Below are 13,922 nucleotides of genomic sequence, written 5' to 3' on the forward strand. Positions count from 1 at the left end.
TCCCTCTCCTGGAATCACCATTCCCAGGTTCCAAGGCGGAAGCATCTGATGGCTTACAGCCAAGTATTCCTTCCTAACTCAACTCACGCCTGGCCAAGTGAACACGTAATAATACATATCGACATATTCTTCCTAATGAATATAATCAGCATGTACTATACACATGGAGGTACCAATAAAAAATTAAATAAAAAAATAACACCTACTGGGAAGCCATCCTAATAGATATAGTGAGGCACTGAGGGTTCTTAGGCAAAGAGGTTACACTGAGTAGGAATCCCCCAACATTACTATTACTCTACGTGTACAGACAGCCACCTCTCCACTCCGACACCCTGCTGTTCTTTTCCCGTAACTGCTAACCTCCAAGTGTTAAGTGACTAGTCTTGCACTTCATTTGTTGCCTTTTTCCTGAGTGTCATTTCTTATAAAAAAAATTTTTTTTTCTGTATTTTAGGGAAGGATCTATGGGGTGTTCAGGGTCTCACTACTAGATTGGATTTGTAGTGATTCTCCTGTTTACAGCCTCCCAAAAGCTGGGATTACAGGTGTGCGCCACCACGCCCAGTCTCAATTGCTGTCTCAGTGCACCCTGGGTGAGGGGCCGGCATAGCAAACCAGGTTATTGAACCCCTGGCCCCTATACCTGCTTTTAATCTGCTGAGCTATTTGGCTGACCCTAAAAATCATAAATAAATCCTGAAGCTATTTTTTTCTTCTTTTTTCCAGATGTCTGAACAGGGGTCGCCAAGCCCCTAGTCCTACTTACTCTCAAACATGGGAAAGGGTCTGGGTGGCCAATCCCTTCTACAAGCAATTCCAAGACACCGGTAGCTATAATTGTATTAACCACCCACACTCTGGATTGCTGCTTTCCCCTGGAAGTCCCTGCAAGTGCTTGGTTTGATTGCACACACTATTACTGATTATTTTCATTTACATAGATAGCTTTCATTTATACCTAATCACCATGTAGCACAAAGATGATTATGTGTTGATTAACCTTAAGATGGATTTCAACATTAAACTGTGCCCATTATTTTAGCTTTCCTGGTTTGTTTTGTGTGCAGAATTGATTGTTGACTCTAACTTAAAAATAATTAGAAGAAACATCATATCCTAGGATCCTAGGCTAGAATGCAAATGACTCATGAGTCCTTCCCCAAGCAGCAGAGCATAATTGAATATTTTCAGCAATAGATCTTAAGGTATCTGAATATCCTTTTGGAAACGGAAAGATTTTAGAAGCCTGGAGGTGCACAGTACAGTCAAGTTGCATCTTGAAGGAGCTAAATAGAGAAGTGGGCAGCAAGACCGTGTGGAGGAGTATTGTTTTGGCAATGAAGTCAGAGCAGAGCCTGGCCTGCGTCCCACCTTTCCTGCTCTGTGCCTTTGGGGAAGTGGAGGTGTGAGGCTTCAGAGAGAGGACTGACCTGATGCAAAAGGTGTTCAGGGTCTCACTACTAGCTTGGACTTGTAGTGATCTGCCTGTTTACAGTCTCCCAAGAGCTGGGATTACCGGCACGCATCACCATGCCAGGTCTCTCAATTGCCGTCACATTGTCTCAGCATACCTCCAGGGACAGGGCCAGCATGGCAGGCCAGGGGATCAAACCCCCGGCCCCTGCGCCTGCTTTCAGGTGCTTTAATCCACTGAGCTATTTGGTTGGCCCAGTGGATGTACAGTTAGATGAACGAGTAGGGCCAAGTATTTCAGCAGTAGTGGCGGCACTAAGATAGGAGATGAGGGCGTGGCCAAGCCACCTGGGGAACTAGGTGTGTCCTGTCAATTACAAGGTCCTGAACACATGCACAAGGCAGTTCCCCAAGCTCTGCATGTGGACTTCTAGCAAGAACCACAGCAGGTTCCCGTGGGATGGCCGAGACTTGACAGTGGCCTGAAGGGTGGATAATACAAAAAGAGACAGGCACCATCAAGGGCTTGCTACCACGACTCTTCTGACTCTTGACGACAGCCCTGCCTCACACCCCAGCGCAGCATGCAGTACCAGGGATCGAACCCAGGTCCTTGAGCTTGCCAAGGCACTTAGACCGCGAAGCTATCTCCCCAGCCCCATGTAGGATGCACTTTATCCCTACTTTTACTTGGCCCAACCTTGCTCTGCAGAGAGCTTATTTCTTTTCCTACCTTCAATAAAATTTTGCTATAGTTTGCACTTGTCTCTACCAATTCTTCACTCAGGACAAGAAAAAAACCTAAAATTCCCTCCAGAAGGAGACTCCAGCACCCCAAAACTAGTAACAGTAATGCCAATAACAGAAAGAGAAATGAGATGTTGTGCGAAAAGCAAACATCTAGCCTATGTCAAGCCCTCCCTGTGTGCCATGCATTATCAGATTTAATCTGCTCAATAAACCTGAAGGGTTGGTCCTGTTGACATCCCCATTCTCCGGAACAAGAATGCAAAGCTCCACAACATGGTTGCATTGATAAATTACAGTCTTGTGGAGCACGGTGGCACACATCTTTAATCATCATCCAAAATTTTAAAACAATTTAAAGGAGGTGTGGCTAAGGATGTAACTCAGAGTAAAGGTCCTAGGTATAATCTTCTGTACTAAAAAGAAATCATGGGTAGTCTGGATTTGAATTCAGGTCTGTTGGGCGAAAAGCAAACATGCTATTTCAAAGGTCTGGGTTTCTCCAGGTTATCTCTAAGGTTAGATGATGGCCTACCCTCACAGAATTTGTATCCTCATTTGTTAATTTAAATAATATTTTATTTAAAACAGAGGGTCTTTGTGAGGCTTAATAGGGCCATATAACAACTTGAAAATTTATAGATTTTCCTTGAAAAAAAAATGAATTTTCCTTCCACCCCCTCTCCTTTTTCCCCTTCTTCTATTTCTCTTCCTCCTTTTCTCCCCTTCCACTCTTTTCACTCTTTCTCCTATTCACCTCTGACTTCTTTCTTTTTTTTCCAGCCCTCAGCCTCAAGCTTCCCTTGCCCAATTTGGGAAAGAATCAAACAGAAAGCCCCGGACAGTATGCATTTCATTAGTCACCTATGAGTCACTAGGAAGTGGCTTTGTCACTGTGAAGACAGAGGGAGTCCTGGAAGTTTCTCACTTATGCAGAGCTGGCTCTATACCCAGCGGGGAGTGGGGGGGCGCTCAGGGACAGTTGCTAAGTGAGGTATTATGACACTGCTCCACGCAGGGAATCGCTGACACACAGGAGCAATCACTTTTTATAGGATCATCTTCAGCCTGCATCCGGGGCATCAACCTGAGATTCTCCTACAGAAAAACAGGACCCTGCCCTTTGTTGGGTGTGGTGCAAAAGGTACTCTACTGCATCTGTGACCGGAAGATCTAGGTCTGAGTCAGGATTGTGACATTTTTGCTCTGACCTTGACAAAGTTATTTACACTTTGATTTTTTTTTTTTAACCTATACAAAGGGGACAGTGGTAACAACATGTATTGGAGATACATTAGGTGAGGTAATAGACACTCTGAAAACAAATTTTGTCTATGATTATAGTTACGTTTTTCTGGTGATGGGGAGAGGACAGAGGTGAGAGCCAGTGGCCCAATGCCCTGGAATTGTCTCAGGAGGATTTACGGAAGGCTCACCTGACTCTTAGGAGAATCACACACAGTCCTCTAGAACAAGAGCCGGCAGGATGTCAATAAGCAGAATGTGGAGGAGGGCCTGGCTAGAGGCCTGGCAAGTGGATGTGGCCTGTCAGTCACAGAGACCCATGAGCCCTGGGCCCAAACCCTGCACCTGGAGCCAATCAGAAAACACTATCTTCAGCTCTAATGAGAACTCAAGCAAGTTTTTGATAGAGCCCAGACCTACCTTCAGCCTGAGGAGTAGGAAATGCAAGTCAGCCCCCCTCAAGCTCTCGGCCACCGTTCTCTCTCTCTCCCAGTGCTCCCCTCTCACCCTGCACAGTGAATTCTTTTCCTCCTTTGAATTGGCCTCTGCACAGCATGTTCCCCCCCATCTTTAATAAACGTAAAACCTCACTGTCTTTTGCACTTTCTCTTGATCAATTCTTTGTTCAGAACAGAAAGAACCTGGAAAAACCTCTAGGACCCCGAACCCAACAGCATACTGTGGCAAAGCCAGGAGAAGGTGAGGCCCTTTGGGTATGATTTTGTTTCTCTTTTTCTCTCTCTCTCTCTCATCTATAGACTCAAGCTGAGAAAGACTGAGTTGTAGTTCTTTCCCTTTCTCTGTCCCTTGGAAAAGCGCCAGCTCCCGTCCTTCTCTTGTTCCTGGGCTCCAAAGATAAACTTTCCTCTCTCTGAGTGCTGTTGCTGGGGAGAGGCAAGAAGCTAGAGGGTGGTAAAACCTAATGGATCTAGCGAGGATATGGCTCAGTGGTAGAGCTCTTGCCTGACACAAGGCCCTAGATTTGATCCCCAGCACCACAAAAAGAAGGAAGCTGGAGGATTCAGGAAGTTTTCTCTTGGTTCCAGGAGCAGTTTCTGAGTGTGACCCACCACAAGGGGTGTTGGGGGGAGAGCTCATGGCTTCTGTTTTTCCCAGCTGGTAAGAGAGGCTCACAGGTCCACCTCAAGTTTATTCCCCTTTTTCTTTCTTCTCTTTCCTGTGTTGGGTCACTCACTGTGGGTGTGAGTCAGTTAAGAGCTGCCAAGAATCCTGCTATTAACCCAGTCGCAGAACAGATGGTTCAGGTTCCATAAGTACAGCCTAGAGTTTAGTGTGGTTTTTGTTACCCTTAGGTTGTTGTTTACCCTCGGTGCTTTGCTCAGCTTTCTCACTCTTCGGGAAGCCTACTTATGTTCAAAACCTCACCTGTACTTTCCCCTTTTCTCTCTGGGTATCCTTAGTGAGTTACTTTCATGAGGGAATGCTTCATCCCAGTCCACCTTTGGGTGCCATTTGGCTCATCCTTTGGGTTAGCCATGTGATTCCACTATGCTTGTCAGTCAATCTAATTGTTCATGTGGACTGGCTGTGTGGCTCCCCCATGTTTGTTTGCCATTTTCTTTTGTTTCAGCAGACCCCATGGACACCAGAATATCTCACCCCTATAGATAAGAGCTAAAATCTCTGGTTTTAGGAAACATATGGCCCTCCTCCCCTCTTCTGAATCAGGTTTGATCCCCTCCTTGTTTCTTCTAATTGAAATTCAGATAATTTAGAAACATATGCTTGACAGCCTAAGCAGAGCAAAGGGAACAGCTAGTAAAGAGGAACTCAACGAACTACTTCTACCTTTTAAAAAAGGTAATTACCAATGATTTTTATTATTAGGATATCACATTGCAGGAGGGGAAGATGCTCCACTTTGGCTCTGAGGGAGGCCCTTGTTGCCCCTCCCTAAATGTACTGTTCCGAAGGAAACCTTAGGGAGCTCCATCCCACTCTTGGGAGTTTTTAAGGGATCCTCCTGGGACCTCCATCCTTCTCTCTAAGGGGGTGACCAATACACCATGAGAAATACCCTGAAGATCCCAGCAACCATGCCATCATAGTACTTTTCAGTTAGATCATTTCTGCAAAAGGCAAGGAAAGTGGTATAAAATCCCTTATGTTCTGGCCCTTATGCCTCTTTATCTCTGTAAAGGCCCAGCGTCCAAGGTATTGAGAGAGACCTGGTGGGGTGGGGGGTTGAAATAGTTGATGGCCCTCTGCTCTGACACCCACCTGTCTCTCAGGGGATTGTAGCTGTCTTCCACTGTTTTCACCAGAGGCTAATGCCTCAGAGAGACCCAGTATTTTCAAATATGACCCAGTTTCTGGTCACGGCCTTTTCTGTGTTCAACAATCAGGATTTAGATGAGGATGAAAGAAGAAGAGCTGGGGGTAAGGGAAGACAGACTAAAATAATGGCTGACACAAATGGCAATGCTTTAAATACACTCAAGTGGTCTAAGGGAAAACCCAGGGCCAATCAAGGCCCGCTTAAGATTGACACTGGCAGTGAAACTGTACCAAGTCACTTCCAGGCCCTGCTCTGTGTGTCAGGTGACTGATATGCTGGAGTCACGACCCTGGAGCACTGACCAGTCGGGCTCCCAGAGCTAGGCCACCAAAACCTTCCACTCCTGTTCTGATGAGAAACGTTAATGCAGCCTAGGGCAATCTGCAGGACTGTTGTCCACAGATACCTCCATGTCTCATAAGGAACCTCAGGGGACCCCAGGATGGCATGGGTAAACAAATTCCATGACCGTTTCAACTTCTTTCTCTGGAAAGCCTTCCTCAGTCTCTAGTCATGGTTGGAGTCCAGAACAGCCCTGCTCAGAGCCTCTTTTCTCCTGTTTTGACACACGAATTGAAGGTCAGATGTTTGACCATGTGTTTTTAACTGCCTGACTGTGTCCTACTCCCTTACTAAGAAGAGATTTACTGTAGAGTTGGAGACAGTCTGTCTCTCAGGCAGGTCACCATCAATCATTGCAAGGGACACCAAGAGACACGTCTAACTTTTCTCTGGAAAATCAAGACTGATTGAGAGACAATCAAGGCAGCCTTATAACCCCTCAGGACCCTCACCTTACTTCCTATTCCTGAGGAAGCGTTCAAACTTGTCTTCACGAGATGCAGTGGAAAGTTATAAAAACCCTACAGGAAGTGATCAAATATTCACAGGAATGGACTAGCAGTGACCACCCCACAGGTCTTCAAAGCCTGCCTTCTCACACTGCAAGCTCAGGCCAGCTCTTCTGTTGGAACCTGTCCATAGCAGAGGGACATACATAAACCCAGGGCCATATAAAGCCAGCCCCACCTCAACTTTCTGGAAAAAAAAAAAAAATGACCCTGTAAAAACCAAGAAAGCTCCTCCTATGACTCTCTGAAAGACCTGAGGCTCCTCTTCAAAAAGCAAAACTCCAGCTCTGCCCTGAGCACAGATAAATAGAGTCACCTATGACCCCTAGTCCACCACAGTTTAAATGGGCACCTGTAGTAAGACTCCTCCTTTTCACTGGAACCATAATGTAGGCAATCATGCTAGGGCTGTGGCCTTCAGGTTCTTGATAATTTATCTAGTTCCCTCTTTGCTATGCTTCCCCTCCACAGGAAATGTGGAAATCTCATCTGCTCCTTCCATATTAGGGCTCTACATCCCCAACCTACAAGTAAAGTGACTCTCCTGACAAATCCACTAAACTTCCTCCCAGGGAACAAGCAGCTCACCAGCTTTTTACGTGTGGACACCAGCTCCTTTCTTTAGTCTTCTGACAGGATTTTTTTTTCACCCCACCAGTGAGCACATCCCAAGATGTGATCCCCAAGAGTAGGGTCTACAGCACCCCTCAGCAGGAAATAGTTATATAAAGATGGAGACCTCCCTCAGCACCCCACAAAGAAGTATGGAGGTATAGGCCTCTCTGGAGGAAATGAGGCAGGAGAGTAGGACAGCCTAGCGGCTGGACAAGTGGGTATTACCTGTCAGTCACAGAAATCTAGGAGACACACCCAAGCCCTCTACCTGAAACCAATCAGAAAATGGTATTTTCAGTTTTTCTCCTAAAACTCATCCCTACCTTTTGCACTTGTTTTGTGCGATTCTTTAAGACAGAAAAAAACCTAGAAAGCACCTCTAGTAGTACACCCCAGCACCTGGTAACCCCAGCACCTCTAGTAGTAACCCCAGCACTTGAGACAGACACTGAGGATGGCAAGTAGATGATGGAGATTCAGGAGACTGGCCTCTGTGGAGTGTCACAGGTGCCGTTTCCCAATTTGTTACCCCCAGTGGCCAACTGAAGAAAAGGTGGGTGTGGGGCAGAATTAGCAATCACCCCCTGACCTGGCCCACATGAATACCAACACCCCAAAGCTATTGCCCTTTTTTTTTTTCTTTTGTGGAACCAGGGATTGAACTCAGGCCCTTGCACTTGCCAGGGAAGCGCTTATTCCACTGAGCCATCTCCCCGGCCCCTTATTGCCTTTTTTATAACCCTGCTCCCTCAAGCCCTCCTCTCCAAGCTTCCCAGGCACTCATTTGAGCTTGACTTTGAGGAGGCACAAATGAGGGACACTGGCAGAAGGAAGGCACCTAGCAAGCTCTGCCTGGGCCTCCTGCCCCTCACCAGCAGGACAGGCTCAGAGCTCCCCCTCCCTAGGTGCAGCTGCAGCCCCACCCACCCTGAGAAGGTGTGCTCTCCCGCAGGCAGGCACTCAACTTGATGTTAGAAGACCAAGGACCTGACACAAGGTCCCCGAGACCAGGTACTGCCAAACAAACAATGCTGTATAGCTTCAGAGAAGTCACTTGCTCTGTGTGAACCTCAGTTTCCTCCTTACTAAAATGGGATTACCGATATTTTTCTCAATTTCCTCACATTACTGATATATGATCACATTTAAAAACAAAGAGCTGGGCATGGTAGCCCGTGGCGACAATGCCAACAGTCTGAAAAGATGAGACAGAAGCATCACAAGCTTGAGTTCCGCCGGGAGAAGTTAGCCAGTCCGCGTCTCAAATTTAGAAAAGGGATCTGGGGTTGTAGCTCAGCACAAAAGCCCTGCACTCAATTCCCAATGCCACACAAAAATATGTAAATAAATAAATAATCAAACTAGCCTGTAGGTGGTGCCTCAAGTCTGTAGTCTCGGTGCTCTGTGAGGCTGAGGGGGAAAAGTCTAAAGTTCACGCCTAACCCAAGCAATCCATCAACATAAGACCTATCTCAGAAAAAAAAAAGAGACAGGCTGGGGAGCTGGCCCAATCTACAGCCCTGGTTCAAGCCCTGGTATTAGGAGGACAACAATCATGAGAACAAAGATACTCTTTAAGTATTCAGTTATAGGGAAAAAATGAAACTGTTAAAAGCTATTAGCCAGACATAGGTGAGGCAACATGGATGGATCTTAAAAACATAGGCCTTGATGGAAAATGCAAAAACCACTATCAGTTATATCATGCAATATATTCATATAACTTTAAAATCCATGCCCACGAAACATGTTTAAAAATTCAACACTAAACAAGTCAGATATAGGTGTGGCAAGGGATTGAGGAGAAATGGAATGAATGGCTGGGGTCTTGCCCAGACCAATGGCATAGTATGATACAAGCTGAAGGGTGGGTTTAACCAACCCTATGTATTTGAGATTTCAGGAAAAAAAAAAAGAAAAATGTTTGTTATAATTAGACAAGAGAAATAAGACAACTGGCAATACTTTCTTCTGGGACATAGTCACTCACTTATTCATTCAATAAACGTTTTACCTCTGTAAGAGGCCAACGTGGGCCAGTTACAAGGACAAGTGGCTACCTGAAGCCCAGACAAAGCAACCCCCAGGACAGACACTGATCCTGCTTGGCACCAAGAGGACTAGATGACAGGGAGCTTGCAAGTGCTAGGACAAGTGGTGTGGTAAGGAAGACACAGGCAGAGATGTCAGGCATGGGAAACTTCAAGTTCAGCAGTAAAATAAGTGGGAGCAGCTTAGAAAGGCCCCCACTCACGAGGCCTCAGCAGGACCTACAGTGCTGAGGCGGGCAAGGCAGGCAGGAGCTCACTCTGTGAGACCTCCAAGGCCAAGCTGGTAGTTCAGATTTTCCCTAAAGGCTTTGCAGGGAGAGCCTCCCTCTCTGATATACGTCATGCACTGCCGTACCCCAACAGGATGTGGAGCCTGCAGACAGTGCAAATAGGTCCAATGACGTTGAAACTGAGTCTAACACCCGGAAGGCCACTAGGTAGCACAGGAAGTGGCTCCCAAAACAGTGTGCTGAGGGACGGAGAGAGGCAGCAGATGCAGAAACCCTCTTGAAAGGCCATCTAGGGAGGGAGAAAGACGGAACTAGAGTTATCAAGGCAGGAAGGATTCTCAAAGGGTGAGAACAGCTTGTGGATCTACAGAGAGGGATGAAGGAGACAGGAAAAAGGCAGAGATGTCAGGCATGGGAAGTTATGAAGGAGACGGTGTCACCAGCTAAGTGGGTCCTTGCTTCAATGATAACAAAAATTAAAACCGAAGCACTCATTTGCAGAGAGGGGAAGTTAATTGGAGAGAAAGAGAAAATGGTAAGGAATGTTTGCTTGAAGATGACAGAGGTCAAGCCGACCCCTTACCAAAGGAAAGCAAAGACAGGAGAGAGCTCCAGTTGGAGAAGCTGAAAGGACTATAGTCCTGAAGAGGTGAGCCAGACTGGTCCATTCACAAAAGAACCTGTCAGTTCTTAGAGATTTGCTGCAGTGGGCGAGAGTCCGACTGCATGTTATGTCCCGTCTGCTTTTTCAGGATGGCTCCAGGAAAAGCTCTTTTGCTTGAGGAAGCAATTCAGTCTTCATAGGGATGATTATCTTTGCTGGGGCAGTCTCTGTCTGATGAGGTCCAACTAAAATCCAAGGTGACTTTCAGTCTAGGGAAAGGACGGGAGACTTCTGGGCAGAGTGGAATCTCCCTGCAAATCCCTTATCTTGGTGTCTTCAGACTTCAGTGGAATGAGATTATGTAAATTCAGGGCTAATCAACCTTGGTTTGCCAACTTTTAGGCAGACACTCCCTAACCGATTAACTTGCCTAGATGGGGAGCAGAGAAGGGGTTTAACCCAAGGGGAAGGAAGGATACAAAATGAAGGTCAAGCATTGTTCTACTTTTAGCGACCTGCTGATCCAAGTGAAAAATCACTGTTTGTTACCAAGCACTTTTAAGTTCCTGACTACCTTCAATAAAAAACCAACCAAACAACCAAACAAAAAAACCACAAATCATGCTTTTAAAAAGTAGCAGGTAAAGGGCCAGGGAGTTTGTCTTCTGTCCTTGTAGTTTTCTCTGACCATGTCATCCAAGGGCAAATGGAAGGTGCTCTGGTGCAGGTGTGAGTGCAGGACACAGCTAGGGGGACACTGGTGGCCTGCGGCAGGAGCACCTCTTCCGCCAGATGCAGTGAATTGTCCAGCATTCCTACAGCAATACTCAAGCCATAGATAGCTGGCCCCATAAAACAAAACAAGCTCGTATGATGAGATGAGTATAGCTGGTTCTATTTCTTTTCCTCATTCCCTCTCTCCTGGACTTCCTACAACAGTGCTTAGGGCACTGGGGTACCTGAAGGCCAGGAGCCAAGAGCCAGAGAGATGGGAATTGGGAAGGAGCCTGCCCCTGAGAGGACTGGGACTGGCCTTGATCTCACTGTGCAGCCCAGGCTGGCCTCAGGCTCCTGGTAATCCTCCTGCCTCAGCTTCCCAAATCCTGGGATTACAGGCATGCGCCTCCATACCTGGCCTTCTCTCTCCCAACCCTGCTAAGCTGCAAGGCAAGCTGAGAAGGCCCACCTGTTCACAGCGTGAGCCTGTTCTCCCAGCCCTGGATCCACCTCTCTCTTTTTCCCTTATCCTGCTCCTTCAGCTCGCTGGATCTTTCTTTCATTTCTGACTTCTCATCCATAGTTCCTTCCCAAGATCTGTGCCTCGCCTTCACTTCTTTCACACTCCAGCCTTTGGCTGTCTCAGTAAGTTGCCTATTCATGCCGCATTGTTCAGAAAAGGATGTGAGGTGCTTAACAAAGATAGCGACTATAGCATAATAGGATTTTAAAAATGACACCATGAATGGGTGGAGCAAATTGTAATGCAGGAAATGTGATGAAGAATGCATTGCACTGTGCTTTTAAATAAAAACAGACAATACACTGTATAGGACAAAGGCCTACAAACAGAGAGGAACAGGACACTGCTGGGATGGGAGGTGCACAAAATTGCAGGATATTAGCCGTGCAGAGACCTAGAGGGCACCAGAACATTCCAGGAGCTTTCTCCAAACAGCTGTCTCTGCTGGAGGCAACTGATGGAATATCTGATATGTTTAAAATTATTGAAGAGCTTTGACAATTTGGAGAAAATAGAAGCATAAATTAGCAATAAATGCACAGAAATGAAGCAGAGAGAAAATATGTTAATTGTCCTCTATATAAAAAATAAAATAGCACAAGAAAGGAAAACGAACAGCTCTGCTATGAACAGGGTTATGAAGTCATAACAAGTTTGTCATCACAGGTTGGGACAGTAATAAACTGGTATGAATGCTACTCAAACATCCTAGATTAAGAGGAGAAAAATGACTGGAAGATAATAAATGCTTATTCTTGTTTAGCGAGTCTTAGAGAAATGTGTATTTCTCACTATAAAAACAGAAAAGTAGAAAATCAATAGGTAATGTGTAAAATAGAAGAATCAAAAAAGAACAATCCAAGCTTGTTATTTAAAGATATGACAGCTAATGTGGGAGAGGAAGATCTACTTCCAAGGTGTCTCATGTGGGGACAGACAGGAAGCACCTGAATCCTTCTCCTGTCGTGGCCAGAGGGGGTGAAGTGTGGCTACAGCTGTCCTGCCTTGCACCCCACTTCCCTTCATGGGCACCCCCCTTCCTCTGAAGAGGGACTGGGTCAACTTGACTCAGTGTCCTCCCGCCACCCCTCAAGGCATTTCCTGTCCCATATCTTTTTTTTTTTCATAATTTTATTGAGAAACAAATAGCAATGAGACAGTTTCAAACCAAATTGGTAGGACAGTTTCAATAATTAACACATTGCATACATTCTTCCTAATGGTTAATTGCTGTACAAGAGGCAGACATGATATTCTATTACAAACACTTGCTGTCAGCTGGGGCATTCCTCCCCAGCTCCCACTACTCCAGATGCTGCCACCTCTCTGTGGAGGGGAAGTCACCCCTTAAGGAGTCAAAGATCAAAGAAAGATCTGGGCCCACTATTAATTTCACCCCCCTCCATGCCAATCAGCTGCCATAGACACAGCTAGCCCTTCTGAAGAGTTATGGGTTACTGCTGTGTTTGTTTGCTTGTTCTAAAGACGAGACAACTGTCAATCAGACAGCCTGCCTCTGCTGATGTGGAACACGGCTGTGACCGCTGTGGCACTCAGGTATGCAGCACCCACTCTGCACGAGCTCTGACCAAGGCAAGCTTGAATTTGAAATAAGCAGTAGCCCTGGACTTGGACGAATCACGGGCCTGCAGCTGCTAGATTAACAGCACCCCCTTCACGCTTCTCATGTTGCTCTAGGAGGGCTCCCTCATGATTTATTTCCTAGGTCATATTGGTTCAAAGGTCTTATAAATCTACTCAGAATTTTTATACTGAGTAGTGAGAACAAGCAGTAGCTTGAAAAGAAAAGAGCTTGTGGACACAGGGGGCCCTTAACTCAAGAGCCCCAGAGCCCAGCTGCTGGTGAAGGTCAGCAGCAGTCACCTGATGGCATCCAGCATCGACAGCAGTGGCAGAGTCCTACAGCCGGCGAGGTCGGCTCGGCAGCATTAGGGCCCCAAAGGCTGAAAGCTCTTGGGGCTCAAAAAGCCCAGAGCCACTAGCAGGCCTGCGCTTTGCCAACTCATGGTTTCTATCTGAATCAAGCAAAAGAATCCTCACCTGACTGGCAACAGCATGGCTGGTAAATTGCTGCTGGCTCTTAGCAAGAGGTCCCAGCTCCTCCCTGCTACCGGGATCACATGGCTACCTGAGCATTCTCTCCAGGTAGTAGCCAACCTCTCCCAAGACTGAGTAGCAGAAGGAAAAATACAGCAGAAGCTGCAGTACAGCGGTGCCTCGGGTCATGAGCTCAATTACCTCCACGCTTCTGGTTGCAAACCAAACTGGATGACAGCTGAATCAAATTTCCCGCAAGGTCAACACTGAACCTAACTGTTGAATTTGCTTCCATTTTCATCGAACTTGGTTGTGACCGGAATCATTCAAAGAGCCAAGTTCCTGAACTTAATACCACTGTATCTTTTTCCCCCAGGGCTGAGGATTGAACACAGGGCCTCACACGTGTACGGCACCACTTGACCATACCACCAGGCCTCAAAGCCATACTGTCTCTTATGGCCTCGTAGCAGAATTTACAGTCCATCATAGCTGGGACATGGGATTAGTTACACAGGTCAGTGCTACTCAGTGTGAAAAATGACTACATAAAGGCATGAATTACT

The sequence above is a fragment of the Octodon degus genome, unplaced genomic scaffold, assembly GCF_000260255.1.
Source record: "Octodon degus isolate 3935 unplaced genomic scaffold, OctDeg1.0 scaffold00140, whole genome shotgun sequence".
Taxonomy (NCBI): domain Eukaryota; kingdom Metazoa; phylum Chordata; class Mammalia; order Rodentia; family Octodontidae; genus Octodon; species Octodon degus.